Source organism: Delphinus delphis, chromosome 16 (assembly GCF_949987515.2).
Source record: "Delphinus delphis chromosome 16, mDelDel1.2, whole genome shotgun sequence".
Lineage (NCBI taxonomy): Eukaryota > Metazoa > Chordata > Mammalia > Artiodactyla > Delphinidae > Delphinus > Delphinus delphis.
In genome coordinates this window covers 75,001,489-75,026,871 of record NC_082698.1, presented here as the reverse complement: position 1 = coordinate 75,026,871, position 25,383 = coordinate 75,001,489, and the positions used below count along the sequence as shown (strand labels likewise).

Below are 25,383 nucleotides of genomic sequence, written 5' to 3'. Positions count from 1 at the left end.
AATGAATGGTACGGGTAGGTGTGGATCAGATTTTGAAGGACCTTGTTTGCTCAATTCCTAATTTCTCGTTGATGGCTAGTCATTTATTATTTTGGAGGTGGGAATTGTCACGACCAGGGATGTGTCTCAGAACATTTATCTGGCATCCAAGTGGGAGTTGCTTTAAATCAGGAATGAGTAGGGAGACTAACTCAGCAGATATTTTGTGGCCCAGGAAAAGTAATAAGACCCTGAGCTGAATTTGTAACGCTGGGAATGGAAAGGCAAGAACAGTTTGCAACAAATGCCTTTCTAACAGGTTTAAGTTGACTCTTTCATGTCAGCAAGAAACCTCAATGTTAGAGGAAAATAAAAATGATTCACCTCATAGTGGGTGTCGTTCTTGCCAAGCTCCATCTCTCGGTATATTTTTTAAAGTTAGTGTGAGTAGATGTGCAGATACACTAGTTACTTATTCTATTTTTATGTCCCTGTGCAGGCAAAGAGAAAAAGGAAGCATTCTATTCATGTGTCATACTCTGAGACTTATGGTAGTTTGCTAATAATATGTTCTATTGTCTTGGTCTCAAAAGGCATTCAAGGGCTGAACCAAGTATAGTAAGGTCTCCCAGACCCCACTGATTACACAGCTGCAAAATTTGTAGCCTAAATGTCAAGCTGCCCTAGTATTTTTGCAGGCCAAAACACCAAGCAAAGTCAAGTCAAATTGTTTCTTGTTTTTCTTGAAACTTTGCAGGATCTAACAATAGAGGTCAAGTCTGGCTCAGAAACTTTAGTCCCTTCTTTAACCTCCTGGATTGTTGGCTGAGCCTGGTTTTTTCCATCTGTTGAATGAGGGATAGTCATACTTTCATCTATTCCTGCCTTTCTAAGAAAGGCTTTTTGAGCTCCTTGGTTTCAAGATATTTTCGTAGAGTTGAAAATTAAATATACTTCAGATGTCCTCCCACACGTGGCTCTAGGCCAGTTTCACCCTTGGTGTAATTCTTTAGACTGAGGATTACCTGCGTCCATCTCACTTTACTCTCAGAGTTTGGTGCCTACCTGCCTTCTCATCTCTATAGTTGATTAACCTGCAAATCAGGCATGGTATTAGTGTCATCTTGAAACATCTTCTCTGTATAAACAGTGTTTCTAAAGGCTTCCCGAGTAATAGGAAATGAAATAGTCGACTTGATGCCATCCCTTTTTTGGTAAATATAAATATTAAGAAAATGTAAAGAAAAAAAACTGACATAAAAAAACTGACATATATATAAGTATTGGGATTATAAGTGATTTTTAAAATTTTAATAATTTCTTCTTTCAAATTCTCCATAATGAACAAATATTCCTTACATGAGTTAAAAAAATATTACTAAAGTACTTTTTTCTAGCTTTAGTCATCATACTTCATTTTTATAACTTCTGTGTTTTATTTCTAAAAGACATATCCTTGAAATGTTTTGATGATTGTGTGCATCAAGGAGTTATTTGTTTCTATAGCAATGGTTCTCAAATTTTAGGATTTCAAAATAACTTAGGAGGCCAAGAGAGAATTATGAATTTGGGGTTTTGAAAATGGGGATCACTTAAAGCAACTAATCTTTGCTGACAACATGTTTAAGGGAAGGATATTATAATACTATGCTTTTTATACAATATACTTTTTATAATAGAAAGGATTTAGTCTAAGAATAAAAAAGGGCCTTTCACGAGAAAGGCCATAGGTGTATTTGCAGCGACGTTTACGCGTGATATATTTATATATGTATATACTATTTCAACTTCATTAGACTTCTATTTAATGACATATACTGAATAAATTATTTTGGAAACAGCCATTTTACGGTGGAACATGACGAGGAGCTGGAATACCTAAAACGTCTCAGTGTTCTTTCTGTAATTTTATTGCCATTATAAAATTACCCAGCTTTACACAGGATATTGAGAAAATGGAAACAATAGTCTTTAATACTGTTGCTCTCAATTTGGAATGTTTCCAGTAAATTGAGAGAAACCAAGGTAGAACACCACCCTGCCAAAATTTTTCCACTGCAGAACCTGGTATTAAGGATTGAGCTGACTGGCTAACAAGGTGGGCTCAGCAGTTATGGGCCCTGATGATTCAACACACAAAGGTCAGCAGCTTATGTGAACTATTCATCAAGATTGCTACCAGAATAGGTGTTTGAGACTCCCTTTTCTTCTTTAATTCCCTATTATACTATGATACTTTTTTCTCGATCAGAAATCTATATTAGGTACTAAATCTCACGATATCACCAATTTCTAACTCCCGTTTGATTCTGTGATTTGAAGTTTGGACAGGTAAGTCACTGGACCTCAGAAAATGTTCACAGTGGTAGGCTGCCTTTTAAAATAAAGCAAAATCTCATGAAAAATCTCATCTGTCTCCACTGCCCTTGGTTGCTTTGTGGGCTTCATATGTCCTTTAAATAACTAACATATTCTTCCTCCTACATTCCTTGGAGAGAAATTGCAAGGTTTATCTTCTTACTCTGACAGCTTTGTTGTTACATCCTTAGTGAAAAATTGAGGACAATGGAGTATATTTTATTGGGGTTATCTTAAGTGGTCTAGTATGTGCCTCTCTGTTAAGTTCAATTTGCAGTTATTAATATGCTCTGTTTATGGGTCTCTCTAATAAGGAAAAGTTCCCAGATTACGAGTTAAATACCTAAAAGAGCTGAGACCATCTGTTGAGGTCTACTCTTTTATTCTGATGAGTGATTCTCTTTGGATTTCAAACAGTGAGATGGGTGTATTGTTATCATATAAATCTGTAGCTTTACCATGGGCTTCCTCTGTGTGATTCACTCTACAATTCTAATGTCATTTGTACTGATTGACAAATAGGTTTTATTTCTCATACTAACTAGTAGACTGAATATGGGTCTTGTGTTGAAAGGCATCCCGAGGCTTCCTTGGGCTCGACCAGAAGGAATGTCAAGATTGATTCATGATTTCTATAAAACGACAAGAGCAACGAGTTGCAGCCTGAGCGCCAGAGGGTTGCCACCCCTAATTTGAGATAACACGTTTAAGCTGTACTCTGTAATGTAACGTTTATTTATGTTGTTCTCCAAGATCTTTCCATAAATCCAGACTTTCAATTTCATTATGTTTGCTTAGAATGCCTGGTATATTAGGATCCAATACATAATAATAATTGTTTGATTCATGGATATGAAAATTATCCACTATTGTGGCACCTAGAAGTTGCCAAGTTGTAAGAAGTATCTGTGCATCCTCTTGGCTTCTTCAAAATAATTTTACTGATTTAGATTTTCAGTAAGTACACTTATTCCATATCCACTGTGTGAAAACACTAGTCCAGTCAAAGTTCTTTATTCTCCATGGTTGTTTTTCCTTCTGCTCCAGGTTTTCATACCTGCACAGGTATGAGTGTCTTTATCTTCTGTTTCAAACTGTCTGCTTTTGTGCCTGTCCTCTGCTCCTTGTGTCTCTGGGGAGAAGGGGCTTTTCCCCTTCACCTCTAAGTAAGCCTCTGCTCTGCCATTATCCTCTGTCCCTCCTGAGCTCTTGTAGCTCAGCTCAGTTGTTCCCAAGATTTCTAATAACTGCCCTGTTGTCCTCTTGTCTGGAGCCTTCCCCTCTCCATAAAAGATATACTTGTCTCTGCTATTTCACTATAAGCTGCACTTCATCTTGCTCTCTCTGTCTCTCACCTCCAGCTTTCATCCCCTTTTTCCCATCTGACAGGTGCCTCTCTAGCCTCCAGACCTTCTTTCTCTTAAGAAGCTTGATATGATGATGGAAATGTTCTACATCTGTGTAGTTCGGTGAAGTAGCCACTAGGCTCTTGTGGTTACTGAACACCTGAAATGTAACTAGCGTGACTTGAAGAAATTATTTTTTTCTTTGCATTTAATTTAAATCTCAACCATTCCCATATGGAAAATGGCTACAATAGTGGGCAATGGGTCAACCTTCTCACCCACAGAACACCGAGAATTATTTGAATCTATCTTCTCAGTTCTCCAAGGATAACCAGTACTATTCCAAGATACGTAGAAGAGAAGTTAAGCCCTTACATACAGTAGATGCTTGACAGCATTAGAACTTTCTGCTTTCTGCTTAGGTAACTGAAGTCTTTCTTCCCTGCCCATTTGAAAGAGGAAGTTTAAATATCTGTCATTTGCGAATATGACAGAAAATATCTGTCACCAGCATGTCTAAAAGGCAGTCAGCGTACGTTTCTCATTCACACCTCCTAACTCTCTACTTTAATCAAATTGATCACTGCCCTCCAAATGCTCCTTTTCCTTCTGCTGCTCAGCCCAGTATTATGCTATATCCTCAACCACTTATATCTTTCTTCCTCTCTCCACTTACCAAACTATATACTTTCTTCAAGGCTCACTTCTTGGCTTTTCTCAGAAGCTTGCACAGACCAAATGAAGCCTGTGAAAAGTGGAATCCTCCAGTCTTTAAAAATTATTTATCTATTGAAGTTTTACTACATTCTAGGCAAAGAGAAGAGTGGTTAATAATAATAGATTAATATGGGTTGAAATCTGAAGTGCCAGATCCTCTTCTTAGCTCTATGTGCCTGATTCATTTCCTTCTCATAGTACACAGTGTGATAGTAATATTATATAAATTTTACACATGAGGAAACTGAGGCATCCAAAAGTACCATGCTCAGTCTCCTGGTCAGTAATTGACAGTAAGGTCCTGCTCTTACAGAGTTTCTATCAGGGGACTTGCCAGTTCTTCATGTTCCTCAACAGTACTAATGGATTTCTAGTTCTGTTCTGTTTTACCCTTTGGTTACTAAGCATCTCACAGATGTAGACCTTTCCTTCCCAGTAACAGTCTAAACTCCTAATATAGGGACCAAGCTGTTTGTTCCTTTGTGTCCAGCAAGAACCTAAGATCACATTTTAGGCAATAGTTTCCACACCACAGATATGACCCACTCGTAGGTTCTGAAATCAGTTTACTGTTTGCCTACTTCACAGCCAGACTGTTTTAATGAGATAGAATGCAGTAATATCAAACTGTGGTACATCCATACAACAGAATATTATACAGCAATGAAGAGAATGAGCTCTCGAAGACATGGAGGAACCTCAAATGCATAGTGCTATGTGGAAGAAGCCAGCAAAAAAAGCTCCGTGCTGTGGGATTCCAATTATATGACTTTCTGGAAACAGGAAGACTATGGAGATAGTAAAAAGATAAGCCGTTGCCAAGGGTTGAGGGAGAGGGAAGGAGTTAGTGATGAATAGATAGAGCCCCGGGGGGGTGGTTTAGGGCAGTGAAACTCTTCTTCATGTCATGGTGGACACATGCCATTATACACTGTCAAAACCCATTGAATGTACAACACAAAGAGTGAACCCTAATGTACACTATGGACTTTAGTTAATAAAGATGTATAAATATGTGTTTATTAATTGTAACAGATATACCACAAGAATGCAAGATGTTAACTATAAGGAAAATGGAGGCTGGGGGGAGTGATGAGAGAGATATATGGGAATTCCCTGTGGTTTCTGTTCAGTTTTTCTTCAATCCTAAAACTACCCTAAAGAATAAAGTTTATTAATGAAAAAAGTGGCACAAAATATCTAAGAACACCATGCACTGTGAGAATAAATATTGTTACAGGAAACGTTTGTTGCAGTTTTAGATCCTCATTTGTGTACACAGGTACATGGGTACACTTGGTTGCAATGTAAAAAAATACGGATCTGATTGCCAGTAAGAAGTCAAAAAAGGTTGAAGGTCACTGTTTCAGAGATTATTGTAAATACAAAACAACTATTTTCCAGCTGATTGAAAACCATCTTAGAATTCTGGTAATGATTGTAAGCTTACCTCACGTAAGTAGGAACAGTCTTTCATCCAGACTTTAGTAGGTATGAAATGTCACCGGCGTAATGTATCCGTTTTCTAAAATGATTATACATGATAGTTATAGGATGCTATATGAAAGCCTTTAACCATGTGATATAACAGAATTAACCCAAAAGGTATAGATGACAAAATGGCTCTTGTCTGAACATTTTTCAGCCTTCCTGACTGGATGTGGTAGCTACCTATTCAGGTTTTAGTAAGATACTGGGAGTATCTTGATTTTTTTAAGTTGAGGTATAGTTGATTTACAATGTTGTATTAGTTTCTGGTGTACAGCAAAGTTATTCAGATATATATGTGTGTGTGTGTGTGTGTATGTGTGTTCTTTTTCAGATTCTTTCCCATTATAGCTTATTACAAGATATTGAAAGTTGTTCCCTGTGCTCTACAGTCGGACCTTGTTGTTTATCTATTTTGTGTGTAGTAGTTCTGCTAATCCCAAATTCCTAATTTATCCCTTCCCCCCTTTCCCCTTGGTTAGCCATAAATTTGTTTTCTATGTTTGTGAGTCTGTTTCTGTTTTGTACATAAGTTCATTTGTATCGTATTTTAGATTTCATACATAAGTGATACCATATATTTGTCTTTCTCTTGTCTGACTTACTTCACTTACTATGATAATCTCTAGGTCCACCTATGTTGCTGCAAATGGCATGATTTCATTCTTTTTTATGGCTGAGTAATAGTCCATTATATACAAGTGGTATGTGTATATATATATATGCCACATCTTCTTTATCTATTCATCTGTTGATGGACACTTTGGTTGCTTCCATGCCTTGGCTATTGTGAATAGTTCTGCTATGAACATTGGGGTGCATGTATCTTTTCAAATTAGAGTTTTCTCTGGATATATGCCCAGGAATTGGATTGCAGGATCATATGGTAACTCTATTTTCAGTTTTTTTAAGGAACCTCCATACTGTTTTCCTTAGCGGCTGCACCAATTTACATTCCCACTGACAGTGTAGGAGGGTTCTCATTTCTCCACACCTTCTCCAGCATTTATTATTTGCAGATCTTTTGATGATGGCAATTCTGACTGGTTTGAGGTGATACCTTATCGTTTTGATTTGCATTTCTCTAATAATTAGCAATGTTGAGCATCTTTTCATGTGCCTACTGGCCATCTGTATGCCTTTGGAAAAATTTCTTTTTTGATCTTCTGCCCATTTTTTGATTGGGTTGTTTGTTTTTGTTGTTATTGAGCTGTTTGAGCTGTTTGTGTATTTTGGAAGTTAAGCCCTTGCCGGTTGCATCGTTTGCAAATCTTTTCTCCCAGTCTGTACGTTGTCTTTTCTTGATTTTTCTTTTCAATTCAGCAGAACTGGTTTATAGCCTCAAAACAATATCCGGCCTAGTTTTTAGGAAATATCTGAAGTAACCCATGAGCATAGAGACTGTATTTATTTGGTTCCTACTGTTGTCCCCTAAGCTTGCTCAGAATAGGTGCCCAATAAATACAAGTCGATTTTAGACTGACTAAAGTTAGCAGTTTTATGCAATTGTTAAAAAAGGATAGGAGTGTTTATTTGGTGATTTTGGTTTTGTTACAGGTTGGTTGGTTTTCATCTTTCTTTTCTTTCTTTTGGGGTTTTTTGGTGTTCTTTCATTTTTTCTAAATATCTCACATGGATTCCCATGTCTGGGAAACAGGAGGTCTTAGTTTGGGAGCCAGTGCGGTCCTGGTGCTGGAGCAGCGCTGAGTTGGAGCTGAGAGGGGCTGCTGTCCCGTCCGCTCTGCTTCCTCAAGTTTTTCAATCTCACCTCTTTTGTTCCTTCTTTTTCTTATCCCCTCTTTCAATACAGATCACCCTGAGAGCTTTGACTTTTATCTCAGCAAACTTACAAGAATATCAGAAGAATTAACACAATGAATTTTAATTTTGTCAGCAGTTTGCTAAACTCCCAGACCCCATTTACTTCACATTTCTTTTTCTTACTTTTCTTTACCTTGCTGCCCATCCCAAGAGAGTGAAACATGAATGCTTCCCTGTTGCAAATATACTGGAAGGTGATCGCATCACATATCAGTGCTATAATGGCCAATGGAATGGAATCATAGGAGGGAGGAAGAATATACAGTGGTAAATTAATTTCTAGTTTATGGCCTAATTATCTTTAGTCCGATTTATATTCTTAAGGAGGAATAAATAAAACCAAAGTCGTTCGTATTAGGTTTCCAGTGCAATAACAAGCTAGTCTTATATCTGGGACAGGAGTTGACCAATGCCAGTTTACTCTTATATTTCGTACAATGTCAATCAAAATACATTTATTTTGCAGTGTGTTAATTATAGTCAGTCCTTACCAGTAGAAGACTCTTTCAGTATTCCTTTGGAGACTTTTTGTAAAAATACAGATCCTTGTGCCCAGTCTCAGGCCTCTAGAATTAGAATCTCTGGAGATGTACCAGAAATCTTTCGCTCTAAAGAAGTCTCTGGGGAATTTCGATGAGTTCATCAGCTTAGGGAACCAGTGGGATAAAATCTTGGTACAATCTTGGATGGTAAGTGAAAGTCAATTACATATCAGAACAATTTTCTAATATATATACATGAAACACTTATAAAAGATAACAGTGTTTTATTTCTTCTTAGTCACGAAACCAAGTTTCACAAATGTGATACTCGGATTTATCCTCTGGGTCTTGCCTGTGGTCCCCATGAAGTATTGAAAGCTACCAAAATCCTAATGTCATCTCCACTTAAAAATACTTTTATGACGTCAGACAGCAATAGATAAGCATTCAGTTATCTAAGAATCCTCTTTGTCTGTAACTACTTAAGACTCCTTTTTTTTCAAGCATAAAACAGTATCTTCACTTAAATTGTTCTATTCAGTCCAGCTCTATTAGTTCATGTACACAGCCAGGGAAGGAAAATAGCTGTTATTCCATGTTTGGTTTATCACTGATTCAACGGTATCAAAAGCGTTTTTCAAATTCCTCTTTGTGTGTGGCCCCGTTCTTTGTGCCCTACACAAAGTGAAAGTTGCAAGCACACTGGTCTTGCTTCCTTTGAACTAATGGGGCCTTCTATATATATCCAAAATACTTTCCAAACATTTTCATTTTTTATTCTGTGACATAGAGAACACAATTACCCTTGTTCCTTTGATGGAGGGACCTGTACCATGTAGAAAGTTTATTTTGTTCGCCACACCTTTTTTTTAGTTTTTATTTTTGGCTGCATTGGGTCTTCATTGCTGCGCTCGTGCTTTCTCTAGTTGCGGCGAGCAGGGGCTACTCTTCGTTGCGGTGCGCGGGCTTCTCATAGCGGTGGCTTCTCTTGTTGCGGAGCATGGGCTGTAGGCACGCAGGCTCAGTAGTTGTGGCTCATGGGCTCTAGAGTACAGGCTCAGTCGTCGTGGCGCACGGGCTTAGTTGCTCCGCGGCATGTGGGATCTTCCCGGACCAGGGCTCGAACCTGTGTCCCCTGCATTGGCAGGCGGATTCTTTTTTTTTTTTTTTTTTTAACATCTTTATTGGAGTATAATTGCTTTACAATGGTATGTTAGTTTCAGCTTCACAACAAAATGAATCAGTTATAGGCGGATTCTTAACCACTGTGCCACCAGGGAAGCCCGACCACACCTCTTATCTTCAGAATCTTGCCTTGTGAATTCTGGGCTCTTTTTCTTCCTCAGTCTCCTACGGAGACTGTGCTGCGAGTTCCCTTCAGGCCACACCAGGCATCTTGTCCAGACCCCTCATTGCCACCCTCTCTGACGCTCCGGCCTCTCTCACCCCTTCCTCTGGACTTGCCCCGTCACCCTCCTTGAAGCCCGCCTCTTCTCATGTTTCAGTGTCACAGGATATTATTGGGCAAAGCCACAAGGCTTGTAGACAAGGCTCATTGTAACTGTGGCTCCTACTGCCTCCTCAGCAAGCCTTCACCATGGCTTAGTCCACTCTCCAGAGTGGCTTTGCCGAAAGTTCCCCTTCAATTTCCACCCCTAATTCTATGCACCGCCCTTCTGACCCAAGCTCTCTTAGAATACCCCCATGACCTGCTTCTCTGAGAAACCTAGAGCCCACACATCTTTCCTCCAGTCTCTTCAGCACATCTGTCCTTATTCTGCCCCTTTCTCTGTCTCTGAAGAGGAAATGTCCCTTCAACTAAGACATTCACATTTCTACCTGGACTCTCATCCTCTCCCTGGTCTCTAACATCTGCCCTTTCTGCCTATTTCCTGACTTCGAATCCTGGTGTTTTAAACATTAAAACTCAATTTTTTCCTTATCACGAGAAAAAAAAATGAATAACTGTGTATGATGACAGATGTTCACTGGACTTCTTGTGGTCATCATTTTGCCGTGTTTACAAATATCGAATCGTGTTATGCCCTTGAAACTCATATAACATTATATGTCAATTGTACCTCAATAAAATTTTTTAATTAAAATTTTTTTCTTGGGAATTCCCTGTCTGTCCGGTGGTTGGGACTCTGCACTTTCACCGCCGAGGGCACGGGTTCAATCCCTGGTCTGGGAACTAAGATCCCACAAGCCACGTGACACGGCCCCAAAAAAATTTTTGTAATGTAAAATATTTCTTGACCTCACCTCCCAGCCTCCTTTCACTCCTTCAGAAAGATTCCAGTGTCTGCTGTGTGCCTGGCGCTGTATCCTCCAGCTCGCGTGCATTTTCCTGCTTTGCCTTCACTGCCAGATTCATCAGCGTTGTGTGCCCTGCCCTGCCTTCCCCTCCCCTCTCACCTTTAATTCACTGTCATTTAGTGTCTCCACTTTAATTATCCTGAAACATTGGTCTTAAAGGTTATCAGTGAACCCTTCTTTTTCCTAACCTGAGCTTTTTTTTTTTCCCCCAGTTTTTCTACCTGAAAACTTCTTAGAATTTGAGGCGGTTTTGTGACACTGCAGTCAGTATCTTAGCATCCTTGGGTTCTTCTGCTTTCTCTTGCCGGTCTCTAGGTTTGGGCTGGATTCTTCTTTTCCACCTCCTGCCTCCTGAAATAGTGATTCCCTAAAAATGAGTCTTCCTCTACTCTTTTACACTCTCTTTGCTTCCTTTTCTACATCTCTCAAGTCACTCTCCCAGCTGTTACGCAGGTAGGTCATCTTCATGTTTAATCTTTCAACTCTCTCTCCAAAGCTTAATTTCTGTGTTACTAGTTGTTTGTTTTGCTGAATGAGTCCCCCTCACCCCAGACTCAGCATCTCGAAAACACAGATCTATTTACTATGTTTCCTGAAATACACACACACACACACACACACACACACACACGCACGCACGCACACACACCCCTTTCCCTTTTTATCTCAAAGGAAGTACTGTCCTTCTGGTTCCTTGACCATGTAAAAATATGTAAATAATCACCTTTGTCTTTTGTATCCAGTCTGTTCAGAATTTGTCTTGTTGGGTCAGCAGGTTGACAGTGACTGATAGGCTAAGAATGCCTGGGCCTGTATTATTACTTGTATTGAGCCACCACAGACATTTCCCCAGCTAGAGCCAGAGCTGTGGCTTGACCAGCCCTTGTGGTTCCTATTATGATTGCAAGATGCACCGTAGCAAAAACCATTAGGGAACTTTGAAGAACAAAATTTATTACTCACAGGTCCTGGAGGGTACATGGCACTCCTGAGAACCAGACAGCAAGGTCAAGGGTAGAGAGAGGGAGAGGGCGTGCAGACCCGAGACTCTGTCTTTATTGGCGTCTAAGGGTGGGGTCACTAGGGTTTCTCAGGTTCACTCTTTATTGGCAAATTTAAGACAGAAGAGCAGGAATTAGGGTGCAGGAAGGGGAAAGCAGGGTCACTCAGTAGGTTGTTATCTAGGTCACCCAGTTCTTTCTACGAGGGGAACTTTGTGCACGGGACAGCACGGTTTCTTATCTAGTGGCTTTATTAGCGGCTGTGTCACACAGCTGGCAGCATGTTTATTGAGACTTTGAAATGGGTGCTTAATGTCAGGAACTTACATTACAGTCAGAAAGCTCAAAGTCAGGCATTTACACTCAGAACTCTGGTGACACGTTTTCTTTGGCACCTGCCCCTTATTCCACCCACCTGAACATCCTTCTCTGTTTCTCTGTGCCTGGTACATTGCAGTCATCTCCCAGGATCTATCAAGACTTCGTCTTTTCTTATGCTCCCCACCATGACTGCACCCCACGATCTCTCTATTTCATTGCTCTCAGTTACAGGGTGATTATCATTTAACTTCTGGGCAGGTCTTCAGTGTGAATTTAAACTGTAAAAATATAAAGTTCCATTGCAGGAAGGGGGACCCCTTCCAGGGCCTGAGAGTGGACTCGTCGTGCCTAACACTTGGCAATGAATTGTCCGAGGAGACACACATACTGACAAAGCAAAAGACGTTGTTAGAAAGGGATGCCTGGGCGGAGAGCAGCAGGGGAAGAGAACCCTCGTGGCTCGCAGTCTGAGGTTTTCTGGTAATGGGGTGAGTTTCCGGGTTGCCTCTGGCCAGTCATCTTGCTTGGCCCATGCTGGGTCTGACTCAGGCTCCTTCCTGGTGACACGCGCATCTCTCAGCCAAGGTGGATTCCAGCGTGAGGGCTTCTGGGAGGTTGGCAGGGCATGTCGTCGGTCCCCTCCCTCCTCCTTTCGGCCCCTCCCGAATTCTTCCAGGTTAGTGTAACAAGATGTACTGTGGGCTGGCGTGTCCTCCCTCCCTTCTGCCCCTCCTGAATTCTCCCAGTTAGTTTTTCCTGGAGGCAGTGGGATCTCCTGTTGTGAGATAACTCAGGCAGGCAGTTATCCTCATTCCTGGCTAAGGCAGGTGGTTTCGGTCAACAGTTCCCTACGAGTTCCGTGAAGAATCTGAAGCCCAAAGGGGAGAAGTAACTTTCTCAAGGAAATATTCCTTCATTTTCTCCTTCCGCACATGCCACCTCCTATAAATACGGGGACAGGCACTCGTGGAGCCCCCTGACATGTTCGCTGCTGCTGCCTCCCGACCTTTTCCTGATCGCTCTGTGTCCAAATCCCCTCGTCTTCAGTGTGTTCTTGTCAAAACCTGACCCCACTCCACAGGTTCTAGCACAAATCAACTTCCTCTTTGTCCTCTTTCACTGTCTTCCAGGGCCTGAGGGACACCAGACTCATCCTTCTCTGCTCTTGTGGCTTTACAACCCTGTGATGACCCCTCTTGTCTTTCTCATACAGCTTAAAGCCGTGTGCAGTCAGTGTTTTGTGTTGAATCACTTTGAAATTGAACAGTGTGTGCAGACTCTAAGCACTTGATTTTATCAGGAATTTACTACTACTTAGAAATGTTCCTTAGTCATCACTTAAGGTCGAAATGCTTTGGAAATTTGATTTGGCCTATGGTTCTCTAGCCTCTTGCCCTGTGTCCAGTCGGCATAGCTTCTAGATCTCTTTGATGTAAAAACCACCTCTAGTGTGTCAGTCTCCTACTCAAAACGTTTCAGCGACTGTGCTGCTCTCAGGCTAAAATACGAGTTCCTGAGGACCAGCGTTCAAGGCTTTCCCAAGTTGGGCTCCAACCTGATTTCCTCTATCTCAGCTCAGTGTCATTCTCCCTTGGTCCCACATGGTGTGTCCTCTCTGTTCTTGATTCTTAGCCTTTGTTTTTATTGTCCCCCATCCCTGAAGCACCTCCCTCCTGTTATTTTATGAGTTTTACTCATAATTTGAGATCTAGCTTATCTCCCACAAAGCATTTCCTTCTCTCTCAGTTTATCCTTTCTGAATCTGTGCTTTTCCCATGACGCTATAGTCCTCACTGCCAATAACACGAGCACCACGTTAGATAGAGAGATAGATAGGTAGGTAGGTAGATAGATAGATGGATAGATAGATAGATGGATAGATGGATGGGTGGATGGATAGATAGAGAGATGAATGGATGAATACATGGATGGATGGATAGATAGAGAGATGAATGGATGAATACATAGATGGATGGATTCACATTATATATATAATATACATATATATATATAACTTTTTATCATGTTACTTATGACGTGATTATCTTTTTGCCTAAAAGAGTAAATAAACTTCCCAAAGGCAACGAAGATAATTACACTTCTCTACATCCCACAAAGACACTAGTATATCATGCTTTCTACCTGTGCATTTCTTTGGAATAATTAAATGTAGAACATCTTGGTAAAGAGACAGGTGTCATATGTCCCGATCCTAGGAATTTTTCTATATCCCTTGTTCTATAGTCAGACTCTTTTTAAAATTTTTGTTCTTTAAGTTTGCTCCTAAGGTGAAACGTTTTACTAGAAGATAGAAAAGGAATGTGTCTAAAGGAAAATGAGAGCTCTGTGATAATAGGATTGTGTGTAGCCCCTGCACAACTTCCACTCTTAAACACCCTGTGCCTTCTTGTTCTAGTTTAACATTAAGAACAATTCTCAGTTTGTCCATAATGGGTTAGGTTCTGGAGAACAAAGTTCTAATTTAGCACATCAGAGTGTGATTGCAGCACTTACGTTCTTTGTTGGTAATTAGTACATGTTTTTTGTCCACTCTTTTGCTCATTAGAAAAACAGTTTGGGATCTTATACACAGAAACCACGGGTAGTTCTAGAGATAATAGGATGGGGGAAAACACCATTTTCTATTTTATACATCACTAAGAAACTGAAAGGAACATTAATGTCTCTAAAGACCATCCCTGCCTACATAGTTGAACACTGCCATCTATTCAGTATATCATTAATCAGTCTATTTTGACTGACTTCATTGTGAGCTTCAATCTCCTGGAAAATCTATAAAATGATTTATAAAATCTGTAAAAATAATGTCAGCATGGAGTCTGTGTACACTCTGCGTTAGCCAGAACCGGGCTCAGCACTTCCGGACCAGAACCCTACTCATGTGACTGGGAGCCTGGAGCCAGCTTTGCCTGAAGGTAGCAATACTCCGAATGCCTTAAAAGGGGAAGGTAGGATGAAAATAATTAAGTCCAATTTTCTTTCCCTTTTAAATTTTTCGTACTCTTTCTTTGTGTTCACTGTGTTGAATTGGTTTCCTTGTTCCATTTGTTTCAGTCATCACGTTAAGCAGACTGTCATTCAGCTTTACTTAACAAAGTGGTGTTTCTCTACACCTTGCTGTTTCATTTGTTCCTGAAAGGGCCTCTCTTCTGCAGGTAGGCTTACTGAAATTCGTGATTGTCGAATATAAAGGACCAGACTGAGAGGTTTAATTAATTTTCTCTCAAATTATTCAGGTCTTGACTTATCCATGTCACACAAGTTGATTCTGTGAAAATTGCTGTTGACTAAGAGATGAAAGGAGAAAAGCAGAGAATGAAATGGAAAATGTAACAAAGATGCAGAAAGACGTTACACAGGATCAGGAGATAAGGATGCGGAGAGGAAGTAGTTAAGGCAGACATCTACCGCTAACTAATATAGTAAGAATATCTTAATTAAAGAAACGCAATCCACTAGATGTTTAAAACGTTTTAGATAAAAAATTGCAGACATATTCAAAAGTAGACAGAATAACGTAATCAACCCCCTGTGCTGACCACCTGCCTTCAGTAAGTGGCAGTACATGGCCAGCTTATTTCTTTTCTGTTTCACCCTTTTCCCACAAACACTGGATTCCTTTAAAACAAATGTAAGACCTGTGTATTTCCTTTTGTACCTAAATTAATATTTTAATATTAAAAATTACTTAAAACTATTTTAAGAGATCAGTTCTGATACTATAAAAGAATAAGAAACCAGGTAAAGTTAATTTTAATCTCAATATTATATTGAGATATAATGTATATACAATAACAAGCACTCACTTTTAGTACACATTTGGTTGAGGTTAAACAGATTTACCTACCATGCTATTACCGCTAAATCAAGCTGTAGGACATTTCCATCACCACACAGAGTTCCTGTGTAGCCCTTCCTCGTCGATTGACATACACCCTATCCCACCCCAGTCCCAGGCAATCACTGTTCTGCTTTTTGATCCTTCGATTAGATTTCTTTTTTCTAGACTTTTATAATAATTGAGTCCCACAGTATGCACTTTTATATCTGGGTTATTTTGCTCAGCATAATATTTTTGAGGTTTATACATGGTATTGTGAAATAGTATCAGTGATTCATCCCTTTTTATTGCATTGCATCCCTATTTAATTCCATTGTAGGACAGTAACAAGATTTGCTTTCTCCCTTCCATCTGATGGACATTTTTTTCCAGTTTGATTATGAATGAAGTTGCTTTGCTTATGAACGTTGATACACAAGTTTCTCTATAGACATATATTTTCATCTCTCTTGGGTAAATAGCTAGGAGTAAAATTGCTCAGCTACATATTAAGCGTATATTTACCTATATAATAAACTGCAAAACGGTCTTCCATAGTGGCTGTATCATTTTACATTCCTACCAGCAGTGTAAGAGAGTTACAGCTACCTCACATCCTTGCCAAGGTTACGATAACCAGTTGTTTTAATGGTATCATGGCATCTAATTGTGGTTCTAATTTACATTTTCCTAGTAACTAACGTTGTTGAGCATCTTCTTCAGAGGACTACTAGACTCCTCAAACTTTGATCACCACTTCCTCAATTTAGTAAGGCAACCAAGCTGTGCTTGATTTCCCCTTCCTGTGCCCACTTCCCAGAAGCCTCTTCCAAACCAAGAGCCCAGTTACAGGTTTCTCTTCTCTTCTTGGTTTCCCTTCTCTGTCATCACAGTCCTATACTACTTATCCAATTCCTCAAAATAGTTATTTCATTTATTATATTTTCTCGGGGTTTTGGGGGGATGGGGGGTGCCAAGGTATAGGTTATACTCCATCCCTGTACTCTGTTATGGCTAAAAGTGGAAATCCAAGTTAGTTTTCGAGAAAGAATTTTCTAGATTTTTTTAGTTTATCAAGGGTCAGCCCAGAAAATGCCAGTCATATATGGTGGAAAAACCCTTCAACTTATTACATCTAGGCTCACTCTCTGATATTAATAGACTACAACACCAAGAAAGAAAAGGAAAACATGACCCCTTGCTGAGTCCGAGGAATTCTGCAAAACAAGAATGACGGTGGAAGGAAGGAAAGTGAAGCAGTCTAATACGTGCCTCCCAACTTTCTCTCTTGGAGTTTCAGCCCAGAGAATGAGGACTGTATTTATGAGAAGGACATGTGTACCAAGACAGGCAACTACTTCATATGCAGCCCTCTGCCAGCATCATAGCAAACTTAGCAGTTCAGCCTGGTCAATCGGAGGAAAGCCTTGGAACTTCCGTTCTGGTGTGGCATAGATAGGACCCCGGACAGCTGCAGAATGTGTCAGTGGTTCTTACCTGAGGGCTGCAGCACCCCAGGGCTGAACGTGCATCGCAGTCAGACGTCAGAGAAGGCTGCACTGTCAGCAGGAGGTTGGATGAGGCTGAGTTAAACAGAAATGTCTACCCAACTTTAATTGGTCAAGAAGTAACAAATGGTATGCATGCCAGTGGCGAGCCTAATTCTAAATGTCAGCCGGGCTAGGAGCGCCCACATGGATAAGGAGCCCTGCCGCATAGGTCAAGGGAGATAGACTAAGTCATGTTTTGAGATGCAGAATGTTTCTTCTCTTCCTGAGTTTACTGAAGCCATACCCCTCTACACTGTGTGTGTGTGTGTGTGTGTGTGTGTGTGTGTGTGTGTGTGTGTGTTTAAAGAAAGAGTGAGAGAGGAACGCTAATGGAAAGGCTGACTTACACAAAAGAGATTGAGCAGTACTTGAATTACATTTAATTTTGCATTTCTCTTTATATGTAAATGTATAAGCAACTGCCGGGGGAGAGGCAGGGGATGTGGTTTGTGAATTTCTTTTTATTTTTTTTATTTTTTTACATCTTTATTGGGGTATAATTGCTTCACAATGGTGTGTTAGTTTCTGCTTTATAACAAAGAGAATCAGTTATACATATACATATGTTCCCATATCTCTTCCCTCTTGCGTCTTCCTCCCTCCCACCCTCCGTACCCCACCCCTCCAGGCGGTCACAAAGCAACTACCAAACGTAAGGTAGATAGTTAGTGGGAAGCAGCCTCATAGCACAGGGAGATCAGCTCGGTTTGTGAATTTCTAATGATTTGTGAGATTTACAGACTTAGGATGGATGTTCCTTTGCTTTCTAAGAGCTGTTGAGCCAGGAGATAGGCCATGTAGTTTTTCCACCTTAATCTCACTTCTAGAGGGTAGGAGATATTTTGGAGCAGCAAATCCTAGAAATTTACTGCCTAAAACCAGGAATGAGATCACGACCAGAGAGAGATGAATAGATACCATCTGAGACAAATGACGAACACTTGCTAGTTCACCCTTGTTCTTACGTGAGACAGAAGCCAGTAGCTGTGAGTTAGCTATTGTCTCTTCAAATGCACCTTCTCCCTGCCCTGGGAAGACTAAATGGCTTCCCAGGGATGGAGGAGACTCTGTTTGGGAGATGGGTGATGTCTTAAGAAAATGAAGAAATGGGAGATTCTGAGGCTCAGCCAATTTTCTTTAGCTTTTTTTTTTCCTTTAGAAAATGGGATAGAGGGAATGTAAGAAGGTGAAAGTTATGTTACAGTGTGGAAAAGACTGTTGATCATAGATTCATTTAAAATCACATGCATTAGCAATTATGTCAACAGATCTTCTTGGTTTTGTAATCCAAGTTTTCTGTGGACTGTCATTATAAGAAATTGATTGTCACCATTCTGTTAAAATATGTGTATATATATATATAATCTCAGCATCATACTAAGTATATCTCTTTCATCTCCTACCTCCTTCCTCCACTATCAAATACTTAACGATGTAACAAAATAATATTTTATGTGCTGGAGACCATTTCACCATGTAAACACGTATTCCAAATATATATCATGTTTGTGGGTCTGTATTTTTATTCAGTAGGTATTTCAAATGAGTACAATTTTAAAATATATTATGAGAATGGGGTTAAGATTTTTTAATGCACTCACAGCTACTCTATCCTAGCACCACAATTTTCTTTATTCTGGTTACGTCTCTATATTGTGCCTTAGTTATTACTTTATTGGCTACTTAATATACTGTGGAGTTAATATACAAACATTTTCTTAGATGCCCTACTGTGGGATACACAAATAGTTTCTGTTATTCACTAGTATTATGAATAATGCTACAATGAACATTTTCCTAATTTTGAATTGTTTCTTTGGGATAATTTGTGAGTGGGATTAGTAGGTCCAAAGATATGAATATATTTCAGGACCCTAAATATAGGTATGTGTGAGATCAGTGATTCAGTGGGTTCTACATATGCATAATACCACCAAAATATATGAGTTTATCCATTGTTTTCCCAATAGTCCCATCTGCATTTTATTATTTATAATTGTAGCTAATGCAGTCTGTGTCATTTTTTAAATTTTGGGTTTGTTTGATTGCTATTGAGATTTTTAAATTTACATATTGCTTACTGTTTGAGGATTACTGTGGTTTTAATTAGGAAAATCACCTAAGTATCAGGCAAACATAGTTTCAAATCCCAGTTCAGGCCACTTCTTGTTGTGTATTAAGTAAATTAGCCTCTCAAAAAAAATAATAATTCATTTGTAAACTAGTGACGATGATACCTTCTTCACAAGGTTGTTGAGATGATCAGATGAGAAATCAATGCCTGGTGTGTTAGTACTATAAGGGAAATAATTAATTCTCCTTCCCTCTGCCTGTACCTCCCTCATCTCATCTACCAATCCACCTGCCCCGACTTCTTCTTGCATGGATTAAGCATCCAGGTTCTTTTGGTACAAATTTTCATAGAACCCGATTTCTCATTCCAGAGTTTACAGGGGCTAGTTGTCAGGTTTCTCTATTTTTATTTATTTATTTATTTTTTTTTTTTGCGGTACGCGGGCCTCTCACTGTTGTGGCCTCTCCCGTTGCAGAGCACAGGCTCCGGACGCACAGGCTCAGTGGCCATGGCTCACGGGCCTAGCAGCTCCGCGGCATGTGGGATCTTCCCGGACCGGGGCACGAACCCGTGTCCCCTGCATCGGCAGGCGGACTCTCAACCACTGCACCACCAGGGAAGCCCTGTCAGGTTTCTCTAGAGAACCAATTTCTATCGTGCCGGCAAATGCTGGATTATACAGCAAATCACTGAGGTCAAATCGGTTGGACCCCATGAATTTCCTAAGTATTCATACAAACAAATGGGAAATACATTCGAAATAATTTTTTTCTATAAATTACTCATTTTAGAATGTTGTGTGTAGTCCAGTTTCTCTTTTAAATGACTTATCCAAGTTTTCTTCCATTAGGTTGCTCACAGGTATTTTTGATTCGTTTATTTGCTTCTACGTTTTGGTTTCAAATAATGCTTCTGCTTCATCTGCTCTCTGCTGCATGTCAAGAACAAGCTTACTTCTGTGGTAACAAGTGTGGTTTGTCAAGCAGCTGTAACACAAGGTCATTGCTGGAAGTTGCATATCTGGATGATACTGTCATTTGGATTTTGTCTGTCTTACATCCAGTGTCTGTCTGTATTCTAGGCATTACTGTTCATCTGTTGCCTGGCATTGGTTTCTATCTTGAGAGCCTCTGTAGCAGAAGCTGCCTTTTTAAGCCATCACGCTTCTTTAAAGCCAAAATAATTCCTAATATGTTGTAAGGTCTCAGAAAGCCTGTAACAAGCATACAGTTTCTCAACTGGAAAAGCATTGAAAATAAAAACTTCTATCCTCTTTCATGAGGGCAAGGAGATTTCAGGGCTACCGAAATATTTTTCCAGTCTCTCACCTTCATGATGAGAAATTGAACTGAGTAAGATGTATTCTAAGCAGTTTCACTTCAGGAGTTTAAAAGAGAAAAAGTGGGAGGAGAGAGAAGAGGAAGGGAAAAAATCCTCTACAATCTTTCCAGCCTCAGCAACTATATTTCTCATCCTTTGGAGAATGCCACAGGCTCCTTTAGAGTTTTTCTTATATAAGCTATGTGTCATAGACAAGGTTTCTTCATTTTTGCATTACTAAACCTGCTTTGCCCTCATCTCCATGCTTTCTCTCCCCATTTTTACATGTTACGAATGAGTGCTGGACTCCATTCCTCTCTGAATAGATGCACTAATTCCAACCTCTGCCTAGAGTTCAAAGCCCTTTTATCCACACACTACATCAGCAAAGTTATTAAAGTGCTGGTGAAGTCAGAAGCGAGAACCACCAGGCCTGAGAGAGGCTCATATATAACAGTTACGTCCACAGAGGGCGTTTGAGGATCAGAGCTGGGTGTAGACAGAATCACCGGTTTCTCCACGGTTGCTGGACCAGTCTTGCCTTCAGTATGGCCACACGGAGAACTCTTTTATTAAAGATATCAAAATCCAGGTGAAAACATGTGGAATTAATCACAATTTTTCTATCCCACGCTTGACTTCCTGAAATTGGAAACAGGAAAGGTGATGGTGGCCGTGGTTTGGTTGTACCCGGAGTCCACACGGCAGTACAGTCGGGAAAGCACACGTCATGAAATAGGACAGAGACTGGAACGTCCATACCACATGCCACATGCACCGCTCCCTGCACAGAGAGGGCACTGGACTGGTCTACACGAATCACTTTTTTTTTCCAATTGTATGAAGCTTTTAAATTTTTTATTTTTATTAAATGTAGGTGATTTACAATGATTCAGGTGTAGAGCAAAGTGATTCAGTTTTATACACACACACACACACACACACACACACATATGTATGTAACTTCAGATGCTTTTCCATTATAGGTTATTACAAGATATTGAGTAGAGCTCCCTGTGCCATACAGTAGGTCCTTGTTTATCTACTTTATAGATGGTAGTGTGTATCTGTTAGTCCCAAATTCCCAATTTATCCCTCCCCCACCTTCGTTTTGGTAACCATAAGTTTATTTCCAATGTCTGTGAGTCCGTTTCTGTTTTGTAAATAAGTATATTAGTCATAAAAAAGAATGAAATACTGCCATTCGCAGCAACATGTATGGACCCAGAGATTATCATACTAAGTGAAATAAGTTAGAGAGAGACAAATCCCATATGACATCCCATCGATGCAGAATCTGAAAAATGATACAGATGAACTTACACCAGTTACCTTCAGGTCTTGGGCAGACCCCTCAGCCTTGTGAAGCCACGATGCGATGACGTGTGTAGAGGAGCTTGGGAATAGGTTCAGCTTCTATACAGTTATTGGAGTGGGTGCTTTCGTTTGTACCGCCGTGCCGTGGACTGATTTACAGCCCTTTAAATCTGTAAAAGGATGTTCCGCCATTTCCTTTGTGCATGTTCTGTTCCCTCACATTATTGTAGGCCCGATATAAGGCAGCTTTCAGAACATGCCGTTCTCCCTCACAGCTTCCTGTGTTTGAACATGCTGCCTGAATAACACCCTTCTCCTCCCTCAACCCTGCTTCGCCGGCATATCTCTTTGTCTGCCTGTCACTCTTCTACTCAACATTCAAGGCTCAGCTTAAAGACTCTCTGCTCAGTGATGCCACCCCTGTACCCTGTCTGCACTGTGAACACAATGACTGAGTCCTCAGGGTTGATGAGGGTCCAACGTGGCCTTGCCCACTTGAGTGGACTTGGGTTTTTTGAAGGCAGGACCAAGTCCTATTCATTTTCTCAACCCAATATCTGGTTCATGTTATTCACTCAGTAAATATTGATCAAAATGATGGATGAATGTCAAATACTTGTTGCCATGAAATAAATTGTACTAGTCAGGTGAGTGGTTCTTCGCTAATTCGCTATGAAACTTGTGAAGGAAACTCAACACTTAGCTTTCTGTATGTGTTTTAAATATATGTGCCTCATGTGCATATTTTAATGGGGAAGCATATAAAGTACTCCCAGCTATTGGAAGTTTCAACCTGCGAACATGTGACCGTATATGACAGAGTCTACGAGATGTGGCATCTCGTGGAAAAGTAGGGTACACAGCTCACTGTTTCCCCAGTAACTGCCGTGGATCACTCCTGCAGCAGGATGCTAACAGGTATTATGGAATGAAAGGGTTTCCTTGATGAGGTCCATTTGGGGAAAGTCTGGGATAAATCTCCATTTATGAAATCTGTCATTTAATTAAAATGCCATTTCACAATCAAGTGATCCAAGTATCCTACTTCTTCTTTTATCTTGTTTTAGATTTATTTACTCCTTCTTTATTTGTTTGGTTTTCAGCTTTTGTGGTGACATGGCATCTGGTTTTTTTCTACACGGAGAGTTCAGCACACAGCACAGTCCTTGATACATTGGATTGGTTTGATGATCCTACCTGGAACAGGTACATAAAAGCTTCAGTGTTTGTTTACCCATTCTTTGAATCATACCTAAGGATGTTCAGCCATGTCTGCTTTTCTTGTTGTTGACTGAGGATGAAATTTGTTCTGGAGAGTAAAATTCACGTGTCAGAGATGACCTTTGTCTTTTCTACTTAGCGTATGTGTTTATAGTATGACCTACAAGACTCCCCAAGACCCTTCATTTCCTTTGTTATGGGATTAATATAAATTAAGAATACATTCATGCCAGTAGAGAAAGGAAATTCCATGCTCATATGGTTCTGAAACTAATAAGATTTAATATACAACTCTATGGAACTCAAGTATATGAAATATGACAGATCCCCTGGTATGTTTATAGATATAGTATCTGTAGCTCAAAAGTCTAACAGAAGGATGTAAACTTTTTTTCCCAAAATTAGTTCAGTCTTGGACAAAATTGAGTACCAAATTATGAACTAAATGGGAATTAATTAATGATCCTTTGATCCTCTTAGCTTTTGTGACAAGTACTCCCTTGGTATATAATGACATAAATATGACATAAAACCAAGAAAAATACAGTATTTGACAGTTTCATGGTTTAATGAATACTCTTGAAGGGAATATTCTGAAATTAGATTCTCATGAGATATAAGCCTTGGAGCTCCTGATTTAATTCAGTTCAGACTACTTTGATGAGTACTGTGTGTGTGTGTGTGTGTGTGTGGTATTTTATCACTAACAGATACTTTATTACAAGATTCATTGCTTTATTGTATTCAACTTTCAAAATATTGTTGGGAACGTGGTAGACTTGTTGAAATTCTGGTATGTATTTAGAAAAGCGTCCGATGTATATAAATTGTATTTTCAAAAGTAAAACTTTATAACAGCCCCCCTGACCACCCCCTCCCCCCAAAAAAGTCTGCTGAAAACCACATTTGAGAAGTAGCACAGACCTGAGACTTAATAAGATATAAGATATCTGCTTAATATATCTGCTTAAGATATCTTAATATCTGCTTAAGATATCTTAATAAGATATCTGCTCCTTAACCCATAACCTTGGAAAAACAAATTATGCTTCCTTAGAAAGGAGGAGGGGGGAAGGAGGGAGAAAATAAATTCACAATTGCAGTGCACCAAATACTCCAGGTCACCTTTATTCTTAATGAGGTATCAAGTAATTAATCGATGTGTTTCCAGGAGTCTCCAGAGAATTTCACTCCTGCATTCTGTGACAGTCTGAGATCCATAATTAGAGTTTAACCTCCCTGATTTAAGGCAGAAGTTGCGACTGGTCCCCTGAATGTTAGGGCTATCTTAGGTTGTTTATTTTATAGTTTTGGTGAGTTTTCTTTGGCCTACACACAATTGATACACGTGTGTTTAAAAAATTGCCAAATCAAAATCATCAGGAGAGTTCACATTCAAATCTGGGCTTCCAGTCTTCTTTTCCTCTGGAAATTGCACTATAAGTAAACTAGTTACTCATCTGCCACAATTGTAGCTGTCATACAAATGACCTCCCTCGTCTTAACCTCTCCACGTCTAATCCATCAAGTCCTCCAAAGCCTTGCTGGGACCCAGTGGTTCTCAGCCCTCACTGTGAAAAGGTCATTTCCTGAGAGCTCAGGCTGCACCCAGAAAAGTAAGCCAACAGCTCTGAGGGTGGAGCTGGGCTTCAGAACTGTAGAAGGCTCTTCAGATGATTCTGATGTGCAGCTGAGGTTCCGAACCACTGACCTAACATCTTCATGTCTCTGTGTCAAAGGCCATGCCCCCAGTCCAAGTCACATTCACCACTTTCTGGTCTCAGCCGTCTTCCACTGTCATCCCTAAATCACCTTCTCATTTCTATTCTTGTCCCTGTTCGATCTCATCTTCACCCAACTGCCAGAGTCATTGTTTATAAATAGAAACATATCTGGTCAATGCCTGGCTTAAAGCTCTTCAATAATAATAGCAGTAATGATATCAACTGATGATGATCATTGCTACCTGGGTTGAATAAAGAATCTGAGTTGAGCCTTTGTTGAAGGATCAAGTCATTCATTGAGACATTAAGTATCAGAAGCAAATGGGGGAAAGGGCACAAAAGGTGTGACCGAAGGTACCAAGGAAATTTTATTCCATTTCCACATGGGGCCTGTTGCCTAATGTGACGATACCTTCCCCTTGCCTGCCCCTCCAGGTAGTGACCCTTAGGCCAAAAGCATTGCCGACTTCTGCCAATTGGCATCCAGCCAGTGTCCTGATGTCA

General features: G+C 40.0%; 1 long non-coding RNA gene across 1 annotated transcript in view; it reads left to right on the top strand.

Annotated features, from left to right (window-relative positions):
• The window catches only part of LOC132439476 (uncharacterized), a 418,411-nt gene that overhangs the window by 248,874 nt on the left and 144,154 nt on the right, over window positions 1-25,383 (top strand). Inside the window, exon 4 of the long non-coding RNA XR_009522367.2 lies at window positions 23,038-23,140. This is a non-coding gene — a long non-coding RNA (uncharacterized lncRNA). The remainder of the gene's footprint in view (window positions 1-23,037; window positions 23,141-25,383) is intronic.